The 26,477-nt window shown below is 40.0% G+C and overlaps 1 pseudogene; it reads left to right on the top strand.

The window, feature by feature from the left end:
• The first annotated feature begins 2,480 nt into the window (after positions 1 to 2,480).
• On the top strand, positions 2,481 to 14,892 carry LOC130591106 (uncharacterized mitochondrial protein AtMg00860-like; annotated as a pseudogene).
• The last annotated feature ends 11,585 nt before the right edge of the window (positions 14,893 to 26,477 follow it).

The raw sequence follows: 26,477 nt of genomic DNA, 5'->3' as shown, positions 1-26,477 counted from the left end.
AGGAGAATATTTATGATGCATGTATGAGGATTGAATCCGACCCTGAAGAGGACGAAGACACCATACCTATTAGAAGGTCTAATATTAAGGAAGTTCATCGATTACTATGAGGATGATGAAGAGGATGAAGCTAGTGATGAAACCTTCATACCTGAGCAAGATAAGGAAGACAAGGATAAGGATGGCAATGTAGTGCCATAGGCTATATATACTTATATACTTTTTATTTTAGATATACATATAGATATACATAAGGTTTTAGCTATAAGAATAATGTTGGATATGTGCCAACAAGACAAAAGGTGTTTTATATAATTATCATTTTAGGAAAAATATAGATACTGGTGTGTTGTTCTTTATTTCACATTATTTTCCCTTCTATGGAAGAATAAAAATATAGTTTATTTTATTGGAGGAGTAAGAATTTATTTTTGGGCACGTAATGGGAAATATTTTTATTTATTATGTGATTGTATTTTCTTACTCAATTCATTTCATGTTGATATGAATTTATTTACATGAACAATTATATGATTATTAGAGAATATTTCATATTGGAACTTAGTGGAATTTTTGTTGATGCGATCTTTAATGATCAAATCAAGTGTTGCCTTGCTTAGATGACTATGTAAGTTTTCTGGAACCTGAGTAGAGATATATTACTTTCAGGTCCCGAAGTAGAATGGCTAACAACACTGAACTCTTGGCGGAGAAACTGAATCAGGACAAGGTCGAACGTCCAGAGACTGCTGGAGAGATGTTCGAAAGACTGGCCAAAGTGAAACCACCTTATTTTAAGGGACAGGCTGACCCTACCTTCCTAGAGAACTGGATTAGGAAATTGAGAAATTATTTAAGGTAGTGAACTGCCCTGCTAACATGAGAGTAGGCCAGGCTGTTTTATACCTAAAGGATGAGGTGATTTGTGGTGGAGAAAACGGGGCTAGATTGAGTGCTGCTGAGGGATTCAATTGGGAAGCCTTTGTGATTGTGCTGAGAGGAAAGTTTTACCCTGCCTTCATGAGAAAACAGAAAGCTCAAGAGTTCATCAACCTTAGAATGGGTAGTATGACTATCTCTGAATACTATAGTAAGTTCATAACCCTGTCTAGGTTTGCACCTGAGGTGGTAGCTACTGAGGAGCTTAAGGCTCAGAGGTTCGAACAAGGGTTGACTGATGAAATCCAGCTGGGATTAGGGGGTGAGACCTTTACATCGTTAGATGTGGTGTATGGGAGAGCTTCACATTATATGGATTGCAATCAAGGAGGGATAAGAAGAATGGGATAGTTGGTGAAAAAGAAAAGAGGTTAGTACTGGGGGAAACCAAGGTAACTTTAAGAAAAACGGAATGGAAATGGGAATTTCCAAGGAAGGAACAACCAGGATAACCGTAGTCAGGGTAGACCTGAGAGGGTTCACAATTGCAAGATGTGTGACAAAAACCATCCTGGGAGAGACTGTAAGGGAGACTAGTGACCTGTCATTTTTGCCAGAAAAAGGGTCACAGAGAGTATGAGTGCTTCTCTAAGCACGGAAAAGATTTGAAGACTCGGGGAAATGGTAATCGGGCTAGATCGGGTCAATCAATAGGGAACCAGGGTCCTAAGCCTGGAGGTCAGAATAACCAAGGAAACATAGTAGGCCTACTGTAATGAAATCCTACCCAGAACAAGCCTGCGGAAAAGTGTTCGTGATGAGTCATAGCGAAGCAGAGAGGTCTGCGGATGTGGTAACTGGTAATTTCTCTATTAATTCAGTTTTCGTTAAAACGTTATTTGATTCGGGGGCGACCTATTCTTTTATTTCGCCTTCTGTTCTAAAGAGTCTGGGATTAGTAGAGTATGAGTTAATTGACTTGTCTGTTAGTATTCCTACTGGGGAAGTCGTTAAGTGTACTAAGTTGTTCAAGAACTCCTTTGAAGATAGGAGGGAGTGTCTTTCCATCCGATTTAATCGAGTTTAACTTAGGAGACTTAGATGTGATTCTTGGGATGAACTGGTTGAGTCATTACAAGGCCAGGATTGATTGTGAAGTTCAAAAAGTAGTGTTGAGAAACCCTTCGGGAAAATTGACCTCATATAGACGATTTGGGAAACCCAAGAACTTTGGAGTGATCTCTGCTATGCAAGTGTAGAAGTTGATGAGAAAGGGGTGTGAGCTGTTTTTCTGTAGCGTGCAAGATGTGAGTAAGGAAGCTGAGTTAAAACTTGAGGATGTTCCATAGTGAATGAGTTTATGGACGTATTTCCGAGTGAAATTTCAGGTATGCCGCCTGCAAGAGCGTTGAGTTTACCATAGACTTAGTTCCTGGAACTGCACCTATATCTAAGGCACCTTATAGAATGGCACCTCCTGAGATGAGTGAGTTAAAGACGCAATTGCAAGAACTTTTGGATAAGGGTTATATCAGACCTAGTGCATCGCCTTGGGGAGCTCCTGTTTGTTCGTAAAGAAAAAGGATGGGAGTATGAGATTATGTATCGACTATAGGGAGTTGAACAATGTTACCATCAAGAACAAGTACCCTTTGCCTAGAATAGATGACCTATTCGATCAACTGAATGGAGCGCAGTGTGTTCTCGAAGATTGACTTACGTTCAGGATATCATAATTGAGGGTAGCGATAAGGATGTACCTAAGACTGCCTTTAGAACGCGTTATGGTCACTACGAGTTCACTGTAATGCCATTTGGGTTAACCAATGCTCCTGCTATATTTATGGACTTGATGAATAGAATCTTTCATGAGTTTTTGGATAAGTTCGTAGTGGTTTTCATTGATGACATTTTGATATATTCGAGGAATGAAACCGAGCATGATGAACATTTAAGATTATTTGGAGACTTTGAGAAAGAACCAACTATATGCCAAGTTCTCTAAGTGTGAGTTTCGTTTGGAGAAAGTAGCATTTTTGGGTCATTTTGTGTCTAAGGAAGGAGTCTCAGTAGATCCTGCTAAGATTCAAGCTGTGAGTGAGTGGCCAACTCCAAAGAGTGTGTCTGACATTAGGAGTTTCTTGGGTTTAGCTGGCTATTATAGGAGATTTGTGAGAGATTTCTCGAAGATAGCAAGACCTATGACTAATTTGATGAAAAAGGAGTCCAAGTTTGAGTGGAATGAGAAGTGTGAGGAAGCTTTTCAGATCTTGAAGGATCGTTTAACCACTGCACCTGTTTTAACCCTACCTGATGGGAATGAGGGATTTGAGGTCTATAGTGATGCTTCGAAAAATGGTTTGGGTTGTGTTGCAACAGAATGGTAAGGTAATAGCTTATGCGTCGCGTCAATTGAAACCTTATGAGGCTAATTACCCTACCCATGATCTAGAGTTAGCTGCCATAGTGTTTGCATTGAAGATTTGGAGACATTATCTTTATGGAGCAACTTGCAAGATATTTACAGACCATAAGAGTTTGAAGTACATCTCTACCCAAAAGACTTGAATATGAGGCAAAGAAGATGGCTAGAGTTGATTAAGGATTATGATCTAGATATCCAGTATCATGAGGGGAAAGCAAATGTGGTTGCTGACGCCTTGAGTCGAAAATCGAGTCATAGCTTGAGTGCTTTGATAGTCCCTGAGGAGTTGTGTAGAGATATGCAAAGGTTGAGACCTAGAAATTTTAAATCCTGGGGAAAGTGAGGCTAGACTTAGTAATCTTTCTTTGGGAGTGTCAGTTTTCGATGAGATTATTGAGGGTCAAGTGGGGATGAGCATCTAGACAAGATTAAGGAGAAAATGAAAAGGTAAGGAAGTAGACTTCAAGATTCATGATGATGGGAGTCTAAGGTTTAAAGGGAGAGTGGTGTGTACCACAGAAGTGCAATGACCTTAAGAGACGTCTTATGGACGAGGGGCACAATACTCCATATTCTGTGCACCCGGGGGTGACAAGTTGTACAAAGACCTTAGGTGATCTATTGGTGGCCAAACATGAAGCGGAGGTAGCTGAATATGTGTCTAAGTGCTGACCTGTCAGAAAGTGAAGATAGACCATAAGAGACCCATGGGGAAAGTTCAATCGTTGGAGGTTCCTGGATGGAAGTGGGATTCTATTTCTATGGACTTTGTGGATAGACTGACTAAGTCCGCCGTGTTCATACCTATTAAGGAGACATGGAAAAAGAAGCAACTCACTAAAACCTATATCAAGCATGTACTGAGATTGCATGGAGTTCCAAAGGACATTATCTCGGATCGTGACTCTAGATTTCTATCTAAGTTCTGGAAAAAGGTCCAATTAAACCTTGGGACAACACTAAAAATGAGTACCGCCTTTCACCCTGCGACCGATGGTCAGACTGAGAGAACTAATCAGACTATGGAGGATATGCTGAGAGCTTGTGCAATTGATTTTCAAGGAAGTTGGGAAGACCAATTAGATTTGATTGAGTTTTCTTACAACAATAATTACCATGCGAGTATAAAGATGGCACCTTTTGAGGCATTATATGGGCGGAAGTGTAGAAGTCCCATTTGCTGGAATGACTTTAGCAAAAATATAGTTTTGGGGACTGAATTTATTGAGAAGACCGTTAAGAATGTCCGACTAATTCAGGCTCGAATTCAAGCTGCGCAAGATAGGCAGAAGAGTTATGCAGATTTAAAACGTCGCGAAGATGATATTGCTGTAGGTGATAAAGTATTCTTGAAAGTATCACCCACTAAAGGCGTTATGAGATTTGGGAAAAAGGGCAAGCTAAGTGCTAAATATGTAGGCCCATATGAGATTTTGGAGCGCATTGGGAAAGTAGCTTGTAGATTGGCATTGCCAATGGAGTTTGAAAAGATGCATGATGTATTTCATATATCTCAACTTAAGCGCTATATCCCTGACGAGGGTCATGTGTTAGAGCCTGAAAGAGTGTATAGATAGTAGCCTCACATATGAGGAAAGACCTGTCAAGATTCTCGACATGAAAGTGCGTAGTACGCGCAACAAGGATGTTCATATTGTCAAAGTTCTTTGGTCTAACCACGAGTTAGAAGAGGCAATGTGGGAAGCCGAAGAGGATATGAAGAAAAAGTATCCAGACCTATTCCTTGAGGTGAGTTACGAGGGCGTAACTCGTTTTCTTTAAGGGGGGTAGAATGCGATCAATTTCGCGCTTTTGTCTATTTTTATGAGATTTTCATGTATATGTATGCCTATGTTGGGCAAGTTGCACATGTTAGTGCAAAAGAAGTAGAGTCTCCGCATAAGAAAAGTGTTCATAAGTAACACAAGTGTTTTAAAAATGGGAAAGTGCACGAGAGGCACTACCTTTTCTCCAAAAGTTTTTCGAAATGATGAGTTCACCTTTTGAAAGTACGAGGATTTTGTGTTAAGTTTCGGGACGAAACTTCTTTTAAGGGGGGTAGACTGTAATCCCCGACAATTTTAAAGAATTTTCATAAATATGTTAAAGTATTTATGTAGTTATATTTAAATCCAAATGAGTTTGGAAAATGATTTGACTTTTAAAAAGGGTTGACTATTTTAAAAGTCAACTAAAAATATTTTCATAGCTTAATAAAATTTGTAATGTTTTAATTAAGCATGTTTTAGAAACATGCTTTAAGGATGTTTTATTTATTAGTATCATGTATAGGACTCTATTTGTTCATATATATGATTTACTGGAATTGTTTTACATGTTATTTGCCTGTGTGCTACATGTAAACTAGAAGTATTTATGAGTATGAATGTTTGTATGGAAGTTTGATGCAAGCAGATAAGTTCAGTTTATGTATTAATTCGTGAGTGAATTAATGTAAGTAAGATTGAATCATGTGTTATATGGATTCTTGAGTATTATTTATTTATCTTATAAGAACCGTGGATCTTATTTGGTAAGTATAAAGGTAATTGTTAGTGTTGACTGAGTTCAACAAGTAAGTTGGTAAAGTATAAAAAGAAGTTAAAGGAGTCTTGATTAATAAGTTGTGAACACTTGTTAATTCTAAGATAAAAAGGATTTCTGTGATGATTATGTGATTATTAGTTATGTGTTATTTGCTTGGTTTGTGTCAACACAAGTATTAAAATGTATGCAACGTAAACTGAAACGAGAATAGGTTATAGACTTTAGACTGGTGCACGTCTAGAGTTGGACACTAAGGGTTGGAGTACATGGTGGTAGCCCATGGCTTTCATCAGTCAACCCTTGTTCGAACCTCTGAGCCTTAAGCTCCTCAGTAGCTACCACCTCAGGTGCAAACCTAGACAAGGTTATGAACTTACTATAGTATTCAGAGATAGTCATACTACCCATTCTAAGGTTGATGAACTCTTGAGCATTCTGTTTTCTCATGAAGGCAGGGTAAAACTTTCCTCTCAACACAATCACAAAGGCTTCCCAATTGAATCCCTCAGCAACATTCAATCTAGCCCCGTTTTCTCTCCACCACAAATCAGCCTCATCCTTTAGGTATAAAATAGCCTGGCCTACTCTCATGTTAGCAGGGCAGTTCACTACCTCAAATAATTTCTCAAATTCCCTAATCCAGTTCTCTAGGAAGGTAGGGTCAGCTTGTCCCTTAAAATACGGTGGTTTCACTTTGGCCAGTCTTTCGAACATCTCTCCAGCAGTCTCTGGACGTTCGACCTTGTCCTGATTCAGTTTCTCCGCCAAGAGTCGAATAGCATCAGCTAGTTCAGTGTTGTTAGCCATTCTACTTCGGGACCTGAAAGTAATATATCTCTACTCAGGTTCCAGAAAACTTACATAGTCATCTAAGCAAGGCAACACTTGATTTGATCATTAAAGTTCGCATCAACAAACAATTCCACTAAGTTCCAATATGAAATGTTCTCTAATAATCATATAATTGTTCACGTAAATAAATTCATATCAACATGAAATGAATTGAGTAAGAAATACAATCACATAATAAATAAAAATATTTTCCATTACGTGCCCAAAAATAAATTCTTACTCCTCCAATAAAATAAACTATATTTTTATTCTTCCATAGAAGGGAAAATAATGTGAAATAAAGAACAACACACCAATATCTATATTTTTCCTAAAATGATAATTCTATAAAACATCTTTTGTCTTGTTGGCATATATCCAACATTATTCTTATAGCTAAAACCTTATGTATATCTATATGTATATATAAAATAAAAAGTATATAAGTATATATAGCGTATGGCACTACATTGCCATCCTTATCCTTGTCTTCCTTATATTGCTCAGGTATGAAGGTTTCATCACTAGCTTCATCCTCTTCATCATCCTCATAATAATCGATGAACTTCCTCTGAATCTTAGACCTTCTAATAGGTATGGTGTCTTCGTCCTCTTCAGGGTCGGATTCAATCCTCATACATGCATCATAAATATTCTTCCTAGTAGTACCTCTAGCACGGTCCATCTCTATGATGACTTCATCATCCCTAGCAAATTCTTTCCTCAAAATACAACGCATTATCCAATGCAGTTCTTCATACTCCCTATAGTCAATGGGTAGATGACGGTCGTCGGCTTCATCGTCAGTCAGAACGATGGGGTTAAAATAGTTTCCTAGATTAGCAGCCATATTCGTAGAGCTACAACACAATAAAGCAGAAGGTTTAGCACTCTTCCTGACGTGTTCCGACAAATAACAAAAAGGTAAACAACAACAAAAGCATGTAAATATACACTTTGCAGGCAAGAATTATAAACAGTTAGCAGGGAAGAAAAATATTTATGCATCAATAGCAGGGAAGTATAATAATAATGCACTTATTTCAAAAAAAAAATGATAATGTGCAGATTTGCAGGGAAGAAAATAGTAATGATGCTGAACTAACCTCCTGATGCAGACATATAATATTTTTATCTTATATGCCCTTCTTATACTACCCATTCTCACAATGCAATACTATAAACCTTAAAGGCATGAAAAATAATGCAGACACTTTTATAAATAATATTACTCCAGTGCCTGAAAATAACTTTTCGAAATAAATAAAAAAAAATTTCGGACAACCTGGTCACTCGAAAAAAAAAAATCAGGAGTGACCAGGTGGTCCGAATTTTTTTTTTTTTATTTCAAAAAGTTATTTTCAGGCACTGGAGTAATATTGTTTATAAAAGTGTCTGCATTATTGTTCATGCCTTTAAGATTGATAGTATTGCATTGTGAGAATGGGTAGTATAAGAAGGGCATATAAGATAGAAATATTATATGTCTGCATCAGGAGGTTAGTTCAGCATCATTACTATTTTTCTTCCCTGCAAATCTGCACATCATCATTTTTTTTTTTGTAATAAGTGCATTATTATTATACTTCCCTGCTATTGATGCATAAATATTTTTCTTCCCTGCTAACTGTTTATAATTCTTGCCTGCAAAGTGTATATTTACATGCTTTTGTTGTTGTTTACCTTTTTGTTATTTGTGGGAACACGTCAGGAAGAGTGCTAAACCTTCTGCTTTATTGTGTTGTAGCTCTACGAATATGGCTGCTAATCTAGGAACCTATTTTAACCCCATCGTTCTGACTGACGATGAAGCCGACGACCGTCATCCACCCATTGACCATAGGGAGTATGAAGAACTGCATTGGATAATGCGTTGTATTTTGAGGAAAGAATTTGCTAGGGATGATGAAGTCATCATAGAGATGGACCGTGCTAGAGGTACTACTAAGGAGAATATTTATGATGCATGTATGAGGATTGAATCCGACCCTGAAGAGGACGAAGACACCATACCTATTAGAAGGTCTAATATTCAAAGGAAGTTCATCGATTACTATGAGGATGATGAAGAGGATGAAGCTAGTGATGAAACCTTCATACCTGAGCAATATAAGGAAGACAAGGATAAGGATGGCAATGTAGTGCCATAGGTTATATATACTTATATACTTTTTATTTTTATATATACATATAGATATACATAAGGTTTTAGCTATAAGAATAATTTGGATATGTCCAACAAGACAAAAGGTGTTTTATAGAATTATCATTTTAGGAAAAATATAGATACTGGTGTGTTGTTCTTTATTTCACATTATTTTCCCTTCTATGGAAGAATAAAAATATAGTTTTATTTTATTGGAGGAGTAAGAATTTATTTTTGGGCACGTAATGGGAAATATTTTTATTTATTATGTGATTGTATTTTCTTACTCAATTCATTTCATGTTGATATGAATTTATTTACATGAACAATTATATGATTATTAGAGAACATTTCATATTGGAACTTAGTGGAATTATTTGTTGATGCGATCTTTAATGATCAAATCAAGTGTTGCCTTGCTTAGATGACTATGTAAGTTTTCTGGAACCTGAGTAGAGATATATTACTTTCAGGTCCCGAAGTAGAATGGCTAACAACACTGAACTAGTTGATGTTATTCGCCTCTTGGCGGAGAAACTGAATCAGGACAAGGTCGAACGTCCAGAGACTGCTGAAGAGATGTTCGAAAGACTGGCCAAAGTGAAACCACCTTATTTTAAGGGACAGGCTGACCCTACCTTCCTAGAGAACTGGATTAGGAAATTTGAGAAATTATTTAAGGTAGTGAACTGCCCTGCTAACATGAGAGTAGGCCAGGCTGTTTTATACCTAAAGGATGAGGTTGATTTGTGGTGGAGAGAAAACGGGGCTAGATTGAGTGCTGCTGAGGGATTCAATTGGGAAGCCTTTGTGATTGTGCTGAGAGGAAAGTTTACCCTGCCTTCATGAGAAAACAGAAAGCTCAAGAGTTCATCAACCTTAGAATGGGTAGTATGACTATCTCTGAATACTATAGTAAGTTCATAACCCTGTCTAGGTTTGCACCTGAGGTGGTAGCTACTGAGGAGCTTAAGGCTCAGAGGTTCGAACAAGGGTTGACTGATGAAATCCAGCTGGAGGTTAGGGGTGAGACCTTTACATCGTTAGATGTGGTGTATGGGAGAGCTTCACATATTTATGGATTGCAATCAAGGAGGGATAAGAAGAATGGGATAGTTGGTGAAAAGAGAAAAGAGGTTAGTACTGGGGAAACCAAGGTAACTTAAGAAAAACCGGAATGGAAATGGGAATTTCCAAGGAAGGTACAACCAGGATAACCGTAGTCAGGGTAGACCTGAGAGGGTTCACAATTGCAAGATGTGTGACAAAAACCATCCTGGGAGAGACTGTAAGGGAGAGCTAGTGACCTGTCATTTTTGCCAGAAAAAGGATCACAAAGAGTATGAGTGCTTCTCTAAGCACGGAAAAGATTTGAAGACTCGAGGAAATGGTAATCAGGCTAGATCGGGGTCCAATCAGATAGGGAACCAGGGTCCTAAGCCTGGAGGTCAGAATAACCAAGGAAACTATAGTAGGCCTACTGCTAATGAAAATCCTACCCAGAACAAGCCTGCGGGAAAAGTGTTCGTGATGAGTCATAGCGAAGCAGAGAGGTCCCGATGTGGTAACTGGTAATTTCTCTATTAATTCAGTTTTCGTTAAAACGTTATTTGATTCGGGGCGACCTATTCTTTTATTTCGCCTTCTGTTCTAAAGAGTCTGGGATTAGTAGTATGAGTTAATTGACTTGTCTGTTAGTATTCCTACTGGGGAAGTCGTTAAGTGTACTAAGTTGTTCAAGAACCTGCCTTTGAAGATAGGAGGGAGTGTCTTTCCATCCGATTTAATCGAGTTTAACTTAGGTGACTTAGATGTGATTCTTGGGATGAACTGGTTGAGTCATTACAAGGTCAGGATTGATTGTGAAGTTCAAAAAGTAGTGTTGAGAAACCCTTCGAGAAAATTGACCTCATATAGACGATTTGGGAAACCCAAGAACTTTGGAGTGATCTTTGCTATGCAAGTGCAGAAGTTGATGAGAAAGGGGTGTGAGCTATTTTTCTGTAGCGTGCAAGATGTGAGTAAGGAAGCTGAGTTAAAACTTGAGGATGTTCCGATAGTGAATGAGTTTATGGACGTATTTCCGAGTGAAATTTCAGGTATGCCGCCTACAAGAGCCGTTGAGCTTACCATAGACTTAGTTCATGGAACTGCACCTATATCTAAGGCACCTTATAGAATGGCACCTCCTGAGATGAGTGAGTTAAAGACGCAATTGCAAGAACTTTTGGATAAGGGTTATATCAGACCTAGTGCATCGCCTTGGGGAGCTCCTGTATTGTTCGTAAAGAAAAAGGATGGAGTATGAGATTATGTATCGACTATAGGGAGTTGAACAATGTTACCATCAAGAACAAGTACCCTTTGCCTAGAATAGATGACCTATTCGATCAACTGAATGGAGCGCGTGTGTTCTCGAAGATTGGCTCACGTTCAGGATATCATTAATTGAGGGTAGCAAATAAGGATGTACCTAAGACTGCCTTTAGAACGCGTTATGGTCACTACGAGTTCACTATAATGCCATTTGGGTTAACCAATGCTCCTGCTATATTTATGGACTTGATGAATAGGATCTGTCATGAGTTTTTGGATAAGTTCGTAGTGGTTTTCATTGATGACATTTTGATATATTCGAGGAATGAAACCGAGCATGATGGACATTTAAGTATTATTTTGAGACTTTGAGAAAGAACCAACTATATGCCAAGTCTCTAAGTGTGAGTTTCGTTTGGAGAAAGTAGCATTTTTGGGTCATTTTGTGTCTAAGGAAGGAGTCTCAGTAGATCCTGCCAAAATCCAAGCTGTGAGTGAGTGGCCAACTCCAAAGAGTGTGTCTGAAATTAGGAGTTTCTTGGGTTTAGCTGGCTATTATAGGAGATTTGTGAGAGATTTCTCGAAGATAGCAAGACTATGACTAATTTGATGAAAAAGGAGTCCAAGTTTGAGTGGAATGAGAAGTGTGAGGAAGCTTTTCAGATCTTGAAGGATCGTTTAACCACTGCACCTGTTTTAACCCTACCTGATGGAAATGAGGGATTTGAGGTCTATAGTGATGCTTCGAAAAATGGTTTGGGTTGTGTGTTGCAACAGAATGGTAAGGTAATAGCTTATGCGTCGCGTCAATTGAAACCTTATGAGGCTAATTACCCTACCCATGATCTAGAGTTAGCTGCCATAGTGTTTCATTGAAGATTTGGAGACATTATCTTTATGGAGCAACCTGCAAGATATTAACAGACCATAAGAGTTTGAAGTACATATTTACCCAAAAGGACTTGAATATGAGGCAAAGAAGATGGCTAGAGTTGATTAAGGATTATGATCTAGATATCCAGTATCATGAGGGGAAAGCAAAGTGGTTGCTGACGCCTTGAGTCGAAAATCGAGTCATAGCTTGAGTGCTTTGATAGTCCCTGAGGAGTTGTGTAGAGATATGTAAAGGTTGAGCCTAGAAATTGTAAATCCTGGGGAAAGTGAGGCTAGACTTAGTAATCTTTCTTTGGGAGTGTCAGTTTTCGACGAGATATTGAGGGTTAATCGGGGATGAGCATCTAGACAAGATTAAGGAGAAAATGAAGTAAGGTAAGGAAGTAGACTTCAAGATTCATGATGATGGGAGTCTAAGGTTTAAAGGGAGATGGTGTACCACAGAAGTGCAATGACCTTAAGAGACGTCTTATGGACGAGGGGCACAATACTCCATATTCTGTGCACCCTGGGGGTGACAAGTTGTACAAAGACCTTGAGGTGATCTATTGGTGGCCAAACGTGAAGCGAGAGGTAGCTGAATATGTGTCTAAGTGCCTGTCCTGTCAGAAAGTGAAGATAGACCATAAGAGACCCATGGGGAAAGTTCAATCGTTGGAGGTTCCTGGATGGAAGTGGGATTCTATTTCTATGGACTTTGTGGATAGACTGAATAAGTCCGCCGTTTTCATACCTATTAAGGAGACATGGAAAAAGAAGCAACTCACTAAAACCTATATCAAGCATGTAGTGAGATTGCATGGAGTTCCAAAGGACATTATCTCGGATCGTGACTCTAGATTTCTATCTAAGTTCTAGAAAAAGGTCCAATTAAACCTTGGGACAACACTGAAAATGAGTACCGCCTTTTACCCTGCGACCGATGGTCAGACTGAGAGAACTAATCAGACTATGGAGGATATGTTGAGAGCTTGTGCAATTGATTTTCAAGGAAGTTGGGAAGACCAATTAGATTTGATTGAGTTTTCTTACAACAATAGTTACCATGCGAGTATAAAGATGGCACCTTTTGAGGCATTATATGGACGAAAATGTAGAAGTGCCATTTGCTGGAATGACTTTAGTGAAAATATAGTCTTGGGGACTGAATTCATTGAGGAGACCTTTAAGAATGTCCGACTAATTCAGGCTCGAATTCAAGCTGCGCAAGATAGGCAGAAGAGTTATGCAGATTTAAAACGTCGTGGAGATGAGTTTGCTGTAGGTGATAAAGTATTCTTGAAAGTATCACCCACTAAAGGCGTTATGAGATTTGGGAAAAAGGGCAAGCTAAGTGCTAAATATGTAGGCCCATATGAGATTTTGGAGCGCATTGGGAAAGTAGCTTATAGATTGACATTGCCAATGGAGTTTGAAAAGATGCATGATGTATTTCATATATCTCAACTTAAGCGCTATATCCCTGACGAGCGTCATGTGTTAGAGCCTGAAAGAGTACAGATAGATAGTAGCCTCACATATGAGGAAAGACCTATCAAGATTCTCGACAGGAAAGTGCGTAGTACGCGCAACAAGGATGTTCATATTGTCAAAGTTCTTTCGTCTAACCACGAGTCAGAAGAGGCAACGTGGGAAGCCGAAGAGGATATGAAGAAAAAGTATCCAGACCTATTCCTTGAGGTGAGTTACGAGGCGTAACTCGTTTTCTTTAAGGGGGGTATAATGCGATAAATTTCGCGCTTTTGTCTATTTTTATGAGATTTTCATGCATATGTATGCCTATGTTGGGCAAGTTGCACATGTTAGTGCAAAAGAAGTAGAGTCTTCGCACAAGAAAAGTGTTCAGAAGTAACACAAGTGTTTTACAAATGGGAAAGTGCATGAGAGGCACTACCTTTCTTCAAAAGTTTCGAAATGTTGAGTTCAAATTTTCGAAAGTACGAGGGTTTTGTGTTAAGTTTCGGGACGAAACTTCTTTTAAGGGGGGTAGACTATAATCCCCCACAATTTTAAAGGATTTTCATAAATATATTAAAGTATTTATGTAGTTATATTTAAATCCAAATGAGTTTGGAAAGTGATTTGACTTTTAAAAAGGGTTGACTATTTTAAAAGTCAACTAAAAATATTTTTCATAGGTTAATAAAATTTGTAATGTTTTAATTAAGCATGTTTTAATAAGAGTTTTAATTATTAAAAGCATATTTGAAAAGAAAGCTTAATGGAATCGAAAGCCTAAAAGTGATAAAAAGGGAAAGGATTATTTGATGACTAAAGTCCTAGTGAGCCCATCTTATTAGTCATCAAAGTTTTATTTATTGAAATCTCTTTTCCTAAGCCCAAAAGGAAAAGCCTCTATTTAAATATCCTAAAAACCAAAATTTTACCCTACACACTTTATTTCTCTCTCCTCTTTCCACGTGACTTTTCTTTTTTCTCCCTCTCATCTGGCGCCTTCTTCCTCTCTCTTCTCCTTTGTGCGCCATCTTTGATTTTCTCTCAAAAATAATGTTTCTTCTTCTTCAAGTAACATTTCTTGTTGAACAAGAAACGTCACAGAACTTTGATTGAGCCAAGAAACCGCCGCCGACCGGTCCTATGTTGCTGCTATTGCCGCCGGCTTCCTCTTCCTCCTTGTTGTGGTATTTTTTCTTTTCTTCTTCTCAGAAACAAGACTGAAGAAGCGGTTCAGCCAAAAAAGAACAATCCCAAGAAAGTTGAAACTTGGGCATTAACTTCAATGACGACCTCATCCAGAAGAAGTAAAAGAAGTGAACCAGCAGTATCGGTGGAACCTATAGTATTCAGTAAAGATCAATACTCCATTCTTATGGAGATAAAAAGATCAACATGAATTAAAGGCGCCATCTGAAATGAAAACTCCCTATCGGAATAGAGACAAGAGCAAATACTGTCACTTTCCTAGATTGTGGCCATGAAACAAATGAATGCAATCATCTGAAGAGAGCACTGGAAGACTTCGCTCGCAGAAAGTTTCATAAAAGGGGGAAGAAAGTTTCATAAAAGGGATCACCATCAGAGCAAGAGTAAAGAAAGTGAAAGTACTGACGAGGATGTAGTGCTTGTCATATCTGGGGTTTTGCAGCAGGAGGTCCAACCAACCGGGGGCATAAAAATTACCTGAGGGAACTCGGCCAGATCATGCTTACCAATCAAGCAGAGTCTGACCCCTTTCCAAAGGTAGCCGTCAGTGAGCTGGATCGCGAGAAATTGAGAACCCCTCATGACGACCCCTTGGTTGTGAAGATGAAAATTGCCAATCTGAGAGTAAGAAGGATTTTGATTGATACCGGGAGTTCGACGGATATCATCAGCGCAGACTATTTATCAAGATTGAAGTTTAATGAGAATGACTTGGTCCCAATCCATCATCCCATAATTGGGTTTGGAGGAGGAGTAATCCACCCTATAACTGTCACCTTGCCCGTCAGGGTAGGGGACAAGGAAGCCTCCATAACATTGTTTGTTAAGTTCTTAGTGGTACGAGATTTGACGGCTTACAACGTCATTCTCGGGCGACCCACCTTGAACCACATCAAAGAAGTATTGTTACTCATTTGATGTTAATGAAGTTCGAGGGTGATGGGGGGAAGACTGGATCTTTATATGGAGATCAGCAAGAGAACGCTACCTTACTACTTAAAAACCTTCATCATGGAAGGTAGAAAAATCAGAACAGCCAAAGGCAATATATAATGAGGCGGCTGAGATTGTGAAAGGCCAGCCGGATGATCTGAAGACTATGGTGGATAGATCTCAAACAAAGGCCCCTTAAATGAGCAAACCGTCCATTCTCTTGTCGAGCACGAAGAGGAAGTGTATGGCCATTAAAGAAGACAAAGCTTCGTTAGAAGAAGTGTAATACCCCTCATGATTGCTTTAAAGGGATTTAGCAGGCTACTCATTCCAACAAGATGCATCTTTCTTTTAGGGAGCTTATTTCCTTAGTTACTCCACAGTTAAGCGTGCTTGGTTGGGAGTAGTCTTGGGATGGGTGACCTCCTGGGAAGTTTCTCAGGGTGCGCATGAGTGAGGACAAAATGCGCCGGAAGAACTTGTGTTGGTTATTGAGGACAGTTGTTGGCCTTGGATGCGCATTGGTGACGATATACTCGACTCCGTATGGGTCGGGGTGTTACAAATGGTATCAAGAGCAACCCTGCGACCGCGTGTTGGGGCGACCCTAAGGCCGTCAGGCCGAATATTAGGAGTCCTCAGGCGCCTAGTGGGGGAGGATTCTGGGCTGCATTGTCATAAGGAGCGACCCATAGGTCGTCAGACCGAATATCTGGAGTTTCCGGCGATCAGTTTCCAGGCTGGGGCAACCCACAAGTCGTTGTGGCCGAATATGTGGAGTCCCCAGGCGCAACGAGGGCGTTGCTGTTCTCAAGTGGGGGTGTATGTAATACCCCTCATGATTGCTTTAAAGGGATTTAGCAGGCTACTCATTCCAACAAGATGCATCTTTCTTTTAGGGAGCTTATTTCCTTAGTTACTCCACAGTTAAGCATGCTTGGCTGGGAGTAGTCTTGGGATGGGTGACCTCCTAGGAAGTTTCTCAGGGTGCGCATGAGTGAGGACAAAATGCGCCGGAAGAACTTGTGTTGGTTATTGAGGACAGTTGTTGGCCCTGGATGCGCATTGGTGACGATATACTCGGCTCCGTATGGGTCGGGGTGTTACAAGAAGTGATGGCCATCATAGGAATTGGGCTAGAACGGCCAGAGCCAGTAGAAGTACCAATGGAGATTTGTTTAGATGAAAGACATCCGGAGAGGACGCTGAGAGTTGGATCTGTTCTAGATCCAAAGCTTAAGGAAAAGTTGATCAAGCTATTGAAAGAATTTGAAGACATATTTGCATATACTGTAGAAGAAATGCCGAGAATTGACCCCGAAGTTGTCGTTCATAAGCTGAACATAGATCCTAATCAAAATCCAATTCGATAGAAGAAGAGACACCTAGGTCCGGCCTGAAATCAAGTTGTCGATCAAGAGGTGCAGAAGCTGTTGAAGTCTAAATTCATCCGGGAGACTTATTATCCGGACCGGATAGCACATGTGGTCATGGTTCCTAAGTCGAACGGAACCTGGAGGATGTGTGTAGACTACACTAATCTAAATAAAGCTTGTCCAAAGGACATTTTTACTCTGCTAAAGATAGATCGGTTATTCGATTACACGGCTGGGCATGCGCTATTAAGTTTCATGGATGCCTACTCTGGTTTCCATCAAATTCCGATGTGGCTAGAAGATCAAGATAAGACCTCATTCATCTCTGAGAATGGGCTCTATGGGTGGCAGAGAATGCCATTCGGCCTTCGCAATGCACAAGCTACCTTCCAACGGCTAATAAAGAATGTTTTTCAGCCACAACTAGGGTGAAACATGGAGGCTTATATTGATGACATGATTGTCAAAAGCCGGGAGGAGCTGAATCATATTGATGATCTTCGAGAAACCTTTCTAACACTTAGAAAATTCAAGCTGAAGTCGAATCCTCAAAAATGCGTGTTATGAGTGGTGGCAGGAAATTTCTTGGGATTCCTGGTCGACCAGACAGGAATTGAAGCAAACCCTGATAAGATTCAATCAATTTTAAACATGACATCTTCGTCCAAAGTCAAGGAAGTTCAACATTTGACTGGCAGCCCTAGAACGCTTTCTTTCTAAATTTAGGGACAAATGTCATCATTTTTTCTCAACGATAAAGAAAAAGGCAAAATTTGAGTGGACGGAAGAGGCGGAGCAAACTCTCCAGCATGTAAATGAGCATCTCCGACAGTTGACTCGCTTGGTGAGTCCAGCAGAAGAGGAAAAACTGTTTGTATACTTGATCGTCTTACCTCAAGCAGTAAGCGCAGTTCTCCTGGCTGAAAAGGAGTCGGTGCAGGTCCCCGTCTCTCCGTAAGCCATGTGTTAGAAGACGTGGAATGCAGATACTCATTGGTGGAGAAGTTCGGCCTAGCGCTTCTCATGGCCAGCAAGAAATTGAGGCCATATTTTCTGGCTCATAGCATACTTACCACCCCCTAAAACAAGTTTTGCATAAAATGGATGCTTCTGGACGAATGTTAAAATGGGCAGTAGAGCTGAACATGTTTGACCTAGCATTTGAACCTAGAAAAGCAATCAAAGGACAAGCCTTGGCTGATTTCATCGTAAAGCTTACTCGGCCTACGATTGAACTCGTCCAAGATCCAGCTTGGGGTAAAAGACATTGGACGCTTATGGTTGATGGATTCCACTGCTAATGGTTGCGGGGCTGGGATAATTTTCCAATCGCCGGATGGGGACACATTTGAGTACGCGTCAGATTTAAGTTCCAGGCGTCAAACAACGAAGCAGAATACGAAGCACTTCTAGCCGGCATTAAAATGTGCAAGGCGACTGGAGCCTTGGAGATTGAAGGCAAAACAGATTCCCTGTTGTTCGTCAGCCAAGTAAATGGAGATTTTGAGTGTAAAGAGGCTTCCATGACTAAATACATGCAGTTAATTCAAGAAGAAGTAAAAACTTTGAAGCAGTTTGTACTAGACCAGATTCCAAGATCTGAGAATCACCAGGCCGATACTCTTTCAAAACTGGCCAGTTCAGCCCAACGGGATGTGCCGCGAACTGTGTTTTGGGAAGTAAAGCCAATAAAAAGCATTGATCAAGAGCAAGTTTTGTTTCTTAGCCGAGGAAACGTCTGGATGGATCCCATCATTGAATTCAAGAAGATTGGACGCCTGCCATCAGACCCATTGGAAGCTAAGTATGTGAAGGCAAGGGGTAAGTGGTTTGAGCTCTGGGATGAAACCTTGTACAAAAAAGCGTTTAACCGCCCACTCCTGAAGTGCATTACAAAGGAGGACAGATTGGATATCTTAAAAGAATTGCATGAAGGAGCTTGTGCATCTCACATCGGGGGAAGAGCATTGGGTGAGAATGCATTAAGGATAGGGTATTATTGGCCCACCTTGAAAGAAGATGCCTTGATCTATGCCAAGAAATGAGATAGTTGTCAGAGGCATGGTAACATGCATCAGAAGCTGTCCAACTATCTGACCCCAATCATATTCCCCCTTTCCTTTGCCAAATGGAGGATGGACATCTTGGGGCCATTTCCTATGGCGGTCGGCTAGAAGAAGTTTGTGTTAGTAGCGGTGGACTACTTCACTAAATGGGTTGAGGCTGAGGCAATGAGAGGGATCACCACTAATGATGTAAAAGGATTTATCTGGAAGAACATCATTAGAAGATTTGGTATGCCCCAGTTTATTGTCTTTGACAATGGACCGCAGTTTGAGACGCATAAGCTCAAGGATTGGTTGGCCGAGCAAGATATCAAAGCCCACTTCGCGGTCGTTGTTCATCCTCGGGAAAACAGGCAAGTGGATGCATTTAACAAAATTCTCTCAAATGGCATAAAAAAGAAGCTGGATAACGCGAAATGTTTATGAGTAGAGGAACTGTAGTTGGTTCTCTGGTCAATCAGAACTACGGCCAAGAACTCGACTGGGGAGACCCCATTTATGCTCGTCTACGGCTCTTAGGTCGTCCTGCCCATTAAGATAGAAGAGCCCACTCTGTGAGTCATGCTATATTCATAGGAAGCCAACTGGGCTGCACTTTGCATGGCCTTGGACCAGGTTCAAGAAGTTAGGGGCCATGCGCTGTTAAGAATGCAGTTGTATCAAGCTTCGAATGGCTCGAGAGTTTAGCAAAAGGGTGGCCAGACGACCATTGAAGGTGGGAGATCTTCTTAAGAAAAATGGAAGCAGTCGGCCGAGCAAAGGAAATGCGCAAGCTCACGCCAAACTGGGAAGGTCCTTACAACATCGTCCAGGAAGTTCAAAGTGGTACCTTCCGTATTGCGACTATAGATGGCCGTCTAATTCCTCGGACGTGGATCTTAGATAATTTGAAAAAAAATACCATATCTGATGTAATTAAAGTGGAAGCTTGTTTCTCTCTACCAAAAGTGCCACAACACATAAATGAAAAAGTAGACATGTATACATGTATCTTGGCTCTCAGCCAAGCAAAATTCATATAATACAATTCTACTTTTGCTCTATGACTGTCTCTTTACTTGTTATGTCTTACCATTTAATTAGGGGCATCTTACCACCGACCAAAACGCTGGTCTGAAACAAAATAATAAGTAACAAAGTAAAGAACAACACAAGGAAAATTCCTTAACAAAACTTCTATTAGGAGATCAGCCAAAATATGTCATAAATCTATAAGATTTAAACATGATGGAAGCTTTCAATTGATAAAACTCAAGAGTTGACATCAATCTCCTAAATGAAGACGGCCGAAATTAAGAAACCTTAATAAAGGAGTCTTACTTTCCGTCAAAAGGCAACTCAAGTAATAACTACTTTAGTAAAGGAATAAGTTATTACAAAACAAGATAGATTACTAATACCCTAAAATGTTTTACTTTGCAAAATATGTCACTATCAAGCATGGCCGTTCTCCTTCTCGGAGCAAAGAGAGTTGGCCAAATTCTCTTCATCCAAGAAGGGGGAGAGAGAGTCAGTGCATAGTGAATGTATATATAAAAAGCACGTCAGTAAATGACCTTAGACCACAGACGAACAATACTAGCACTTGTGCAAGTTTCGTAAAATAAGACGAGTAACTTTAGCACTTGGTGCTCAAATGGTTTTTGGACTTAATTCGTCCAGGTTTGGAAACGCCCAGATCTTTATAATTTAACTTAGCAAGAATAGGACGAGTGACTTTGGCACTTGGTTGTTAAATTGTATTTCGGATTTAATTCGTCCATGATAATTAGTCCATGATTATTCTGAATTGGATACGGCGTTGTGGTACTTGAAAAGAAAATTTGCTAGCAGAGACAATGATTGGAAAACAGATTCTATTATAAAAAGTCAAAAGGGATTACAACCTAGACTACAAAAGAAAGAAAATTAAACTAAGTATAAAAAAGGCCTCCGGCCAAGATACAACAACAATGGGCTCCAAGGCTAAGCATTCTACTCTAGAGGGAGGTTGGTGTCGTCAGCCTGAGTCTCTGGGTCGGTCGCTTCCTCCTCCTCTTCGTCATCCGAAGACTCTTGAAAAATTGGAAGCTCTTTGTCGGACACTGTGGCTTTATGAAGGCTTTCTTGAAACTATAAACGACGTTCGTATCGAGGAACGTTGTCAGCCTTGGCCAACATTTCGAGGGCCTTCACAGCCCAGGACTTAGAGGTATCTATAACCTCATTCAGAGCCTCATTGGCCGACTCAAAGTCTTCAACGACCTCTTGCTTCAGCTCATGGTTCTTTTCCCGAAGATAGCAATTTTCCCTCCTGAGCTGAACCGCCGTCAGAAGGGCAACGTTCCTTTCATCCAACTTCAAAGCATCTTTCTCATCCATAAGCTCAGTTAGCCGGATGAGATACTTTTTGTTGGCCGACTCCAGTTTGACTAAACGCCTCTCCCAAGCCTCCCTCGACTGGCGATGCAGGATTTCTTGCTCGGCCATGGCGTGTATAGCCTTGTCCCCAGCTATTATTGCATCCCGGACAAGCTGTTTATTTTCTTTCCTAAGCAACCTTGCCCAGTCTTCTGTTACTATGCTGCAAGCAAAAGGCTGAAAAAGAGAAGAAAGATTAAAAATGTTAGGGCGATCATCAAAGAAATAATTTCACAAGTATAAAAAATGGACAGGAAAGAAGTTATTTTCCATACCTCGGCAGCTAATTGAGACATGTAGCCAACATGCCCAGAGGAAGCGCCCCTCAAGCCTTTGATGTAAGGCTTAGGGAAGCACTTGAAGAGATCCTACTTGAGCTTCTCACGTTTGGCCGTGGACATCTTGGCAAAAGCGGTCGAGGAGTCATCGTCCGAGAGAATAGGGGAAGCTGCAGGAACTTCTTCGGCAGCTCCTTTGCCTTAATCTGAAAGGGTAGATTCGTCAGTATTTCTGACATGGATGACGACTGCAAGTCTGTTGGACGGACTCATCGGACGCCTGCCAACGCACAGAGTCCTAACGATGTTTGAATAATAAGACTCACAAGAAGACCTAGAGGTAAATCTGTAGGCAGGAGGCATATGGGACACCAACCCTGCTACCTGCCCGGAGAAAATCGAGCCTTCCTTAGCCGCGTCCGGCTGGGAAGTCAGTTCTTCAGCTTGTTCGGCTTCGTCCAGCAGAACAACCACGTCCGGTTGTTCAAAAGTAATAGGGGGTGCCAGGCCGATCTCGCGGGCATAAGGAACCATTGTTGTCTCCTCCACCGTTAGAGGAATTTCAACCTTCAATAAGGAGGGGCGACTAGTTTTCCTCTTTTTGGATGTGAAGCCTTTGGATTTTTTTTGAGGAGGAGCATCTCCTATAGTGGTGGACCTCTTTTTTTGTGGCCGCCTTTTCCGCCAACGCTTTTGACGTTGGGGCATTTTTCCAAAAAAAAAATAAAGGCATGAACGTGAGCGTCAAAGAAGAAAACTCGTCCAAAGAATAATAAAACTCCAAACTTGGACGAAGCCTTCCCGGATAAGGAGAGCGGCTAGACCTATAAAAAATTGGATCGTCCAAGAACCAATAGAATGTTGGTCCCTAGACGAGGCCTTGCCAAGGAAGAAGATCGGCCTTGAGTTTCTTGGCTGCCTTTTAATCTGGATAAGGGTTCGTCCAAATAAATTAATTGAACTTTCTAGATGACGCCTTGCCAAGGAAGGAAACCGGCCTCAAGAAGCTTGGCCGTCTTTCTCTTCGGAGTAGGAAACATTCATAAATTATGACTCGTCCAGGAAATCAATCAAAATATTGATTCCCTAACGAGCCTCATGCACAGAGGGAGTCCGGCCTGATGTTTACAGGCCGCCTTTCGATATAGAGGATGATTCGTCCAGAAAGGTCAAATGAGATTTCTGGACGAACAAAGAAGTTGGCGGTCAAAAAAAAAAATACATACCAAGGTGTCTGTTCTTTTTTCAGATGCGGACTTGATGTACTCTTTCCACAACGGGATGGTGAATTTAGACATGCTTATGTCCCCTAGCCAAGATTTTTTCAAGGCGACTTTGGTTGCAGCTGTAAAAGAAAAGCACAATGATATTAAGGTACAGTCATTGGACGAGGATATTTACTTAGAAAGATCAGCAAGTACACCTCTATCCCCGGCCTGTCGCAGGCCCGCGCCAACCAGGAAGTTGTCATTATAGAATATCTCCTTAAAGGGAATCTAGTTGGACTGACCCTAAAAGCATGATTTATTTGGAGTAAAATACTCCGCAATCCGGAAGTACTCCATCATTTCCTCGGCTGAATCATCCTCCAGCTCTAGGAACGAAGCCGTTCGTCCGGTATTAGTTGGAGCACGGCTAAAATAGCGGCAACGTCTAGCCACTGCTTCGGTGGGGGACTGGACGAATAGAAACTCCGCCTTCTACTTGTGCATTTTTGAGGTTTTATTCTAGGACGTCTGGTATCCATGACGGTTGCAGACACTGAACCAGGCCCCTTCTATTATTTTCAAGACCTTAGATACGTAATGTATCTGGGTAAAGGCGGCTAGAGAAGGGTTAACACCCTTTAACTCACAGACGGCCAAGAACGTCAGTATGTTCTGCCAGGAGTTAGGGGCTAGTTAATTGTGGCCGAGATTGTAGTGGTGAAGAAGACGACTTATGAACGGGTGCACGGGAAATCGCAACCATGCGTCCAAAGCCTGCCAATAAACAGCGAAGTGGCCGGACCGGGCACTAACGATAGTGTCCTCGCCCGGTAGAACAAAGGAATACCCCGGCATGGGTATTGCTGAAGAGAAGTGTTTAAGGTCTGAACGTACTCGTCCTAGCCAACTATTGTTAGCTAGAATAAACCTAGTAGGGCTAAGCAAAACTGACCCAACCCGTTTACCGAACCCGGACCCGACCTGAAATAAGCGGGTTTGGGTTAAGATTTTCAACCCATTTAGTTAAATAGGTTGACCTTATTAAACCGTTTAATTAAATGGGTTAGGTTTAGGTTAAATTTTTAAACCTGAAAATAACCCACCTAAACCCGTTTAATAAAATAAAGGTGATATTTCAGATTCAGCTCTATTTACTTGTTTAGTTTTTCTTTTGAATTGGGCCAAGCCCAAACGTCCAACCAACCTAAGTAACCTAAAAGAAGATGATATTTAATTGCCCCATTCGCCCTAACCTAACTCACCATTCATCCGCCGCTTCACAGACCACAGTAGGTCAGTTCTTTCTTCTTTCTTATTTCTGCTTTTCTCATTTCTCCATTCTTCATTTCTTCATTAATTTCTTCACTTCTTCAGTAAGTAGTAACCTTCTTTATCTTTATTTTGCTTTTCATCTTCTTCTTTGTCTTTTATAGTTTTATTATCATTCTTCTTCTTTGTCCTTGTTATATAAATGTTATTTTAATGGGTTTTTTTTTCCTTTTTTTCTCCAATTTCAGTTAAAGCTTCCAAGGTTATCAGGTATTTCTTCTTCTTTATCTTCATTTTGCTGTTTTTGGTATTTTTAATGTCGAATTATATATTTTTTGAATTTATTTTGCTGTTTTTTGTATTCTTTTTGTCGAATCTTTTGAGTAATTTTATACTTATGTAAGTTAAATAATTTTAAAACTTAATATTTTCTTGGATACTGTTAAAACTTAATATTACTGAACATTTCGACTATTTATTTCGATTTTGTTTTTTGTTTTTACTTTTAGTTATGGAGTGTGAAACGTCTCCTGATCCAATTGAAGTTGATTCTGGAGAAGAGGAAGTTCAGGAAGAGGTTCAAAACAGTAAGAAATCTAGGAAGCAGGAGACAAAGAGAAATGTCGTCCATAAACCTGTTTTGGTTAGTAAGAACTTTAAACGCCAACGTAGATTAACTTTTGGTGTGTGGGTGCATTATGACTTTCTTGATGAAGTTGATGAAAATGGTAACTTAAGATGCAAATGTAAAAAATGTGGTCAATCTTTCAATGCTGATAGTAAGATGGGGACTGGTAATTTAAAGCGTCATTTGAAAACATGTAAGATGATGAGGTTTAGGGATGTTGGTCAAATGATTCTTGAGAAAACATCTTCTGGTTTAGATAATGTATTGCCTAAGTTTAATGCTGATGTTTTTCGTGAGTTATTAGCTCTTGCAATTGTTAGGCATGACCTAACTTTCCAATTTGTTGAATATGAAGCGATTAGTAGGTGTTTCAATTACTTGCATCCTGATGCTAAATGTGTTTCACGATTCACAATTAAGACTGATGTTATGAAAATGTTTAAAAGGGAGAAAGATAAATTTAAGGATGAATTAAGGTTGGTTTCTGGTAAGATTGCACTAACATCAGATTGTTGGACTTCTATAACAACTGATGGTTATATCTCCTTAACTGCCCACTTTGTAGACAATCAATGGTGTCTTCAAAAGAGAATTTTGAACTTTTCTTTCATGCCTCCTCCTCATACGGGGGTTCACTTGTGTGATCATGTTTGTAGTATGTTGAAGGATTGGCAGATCCAAAAGAAAATTTTCTCTATTACCTTAGATAATGCTTCTTCTAATGATGTTTTTGCTGAAAATCTAAAGGGTGAACTTGACTTGTTTTGTGGGGGAGAATTTTTCCACGTTAGATGTTGTGCTCATATCTTGAATCTAGTGGTACATGATGGCTTGAAAGAGATTCATGAGGTTGTTCTTAAGGTGAGGGAGAGTGTTAAGTATTGTAAAGGATCTCAAGCACGAAAACAGCGATTTTTGAGTTGTGTTGCACATGTGGAATTAGAGAGTTCTAAAGGATTGAAGCAAGATGTGCCCACTAGATGGAATTCCACATAGTTGATGTTGGAGAGTGCTTTATACTATAAAAAAGCTTTTAATCACTTAAAAAAAGTTGATGCTAATTATATTCATTGTCCGTCTATGGAAGAGTGGGTGAGGGTTGAAAAAAATTCAAGTTCTTGAAAGTTTTTTATGAAGTCACAGTTGCTTTTTCTGTTTCAAAATACCCAACTGCCAATTTGTGCTTCGCTAATGTTCTGAAAGTGAGATTGTTGTTGAAAGATGAAATGGTTAGTTCTGATAATTTCATGCAAAGAATGGCAACAAGGATGTTTGAAAAGTTTGGGAAATATTGGTCGGAGTTCAGCACAATCATGGCAGTTGCTGTGGTATTAGATCCTCGTTTCAAGATGCAATTTATAAAATGGAGCTTTAATAAAGTGTATGGGTTTGGTGCTGATTATGAGAGTGAGTTATTCAAGGTTAAGGACAGGTTGCAGCACTTGTATGATGGCTATGCCATGTCATCAGTTTCAGCAGCAACCAACAATGTTGCTGGATGTCGATTTGCAGGAGCTACTTGTGATGGCACATCTGATGAATTCATGACTGTAAGTTTAATTCTTACTTCTTCTGTTTTCTGTTTTTTATTTATCTTATTCTTCTACTTGATTCTTT

The sequence above is a fragment of the Beta vulgaris genome, chromosome 4 (assembly GCF_026745355.1).
Source record: "Beta vulgaris subsp. vulgaris cultivar EL10 chromosome 4, EL10.2, whole genome shotgun sequence".
In the NCBI taxonomy this organism is placed as follows: Eukaryota; Viridiplantae; Streptophyta; class Magnoliopsida; order Caryophyllales; family Amaranthaceae; genus Beta; species Beta vulgaris.
Note: the sequence above shows the minus strand (reverse complement) of the source record. Positions and strands in the feature narration are given on the sequence as shown.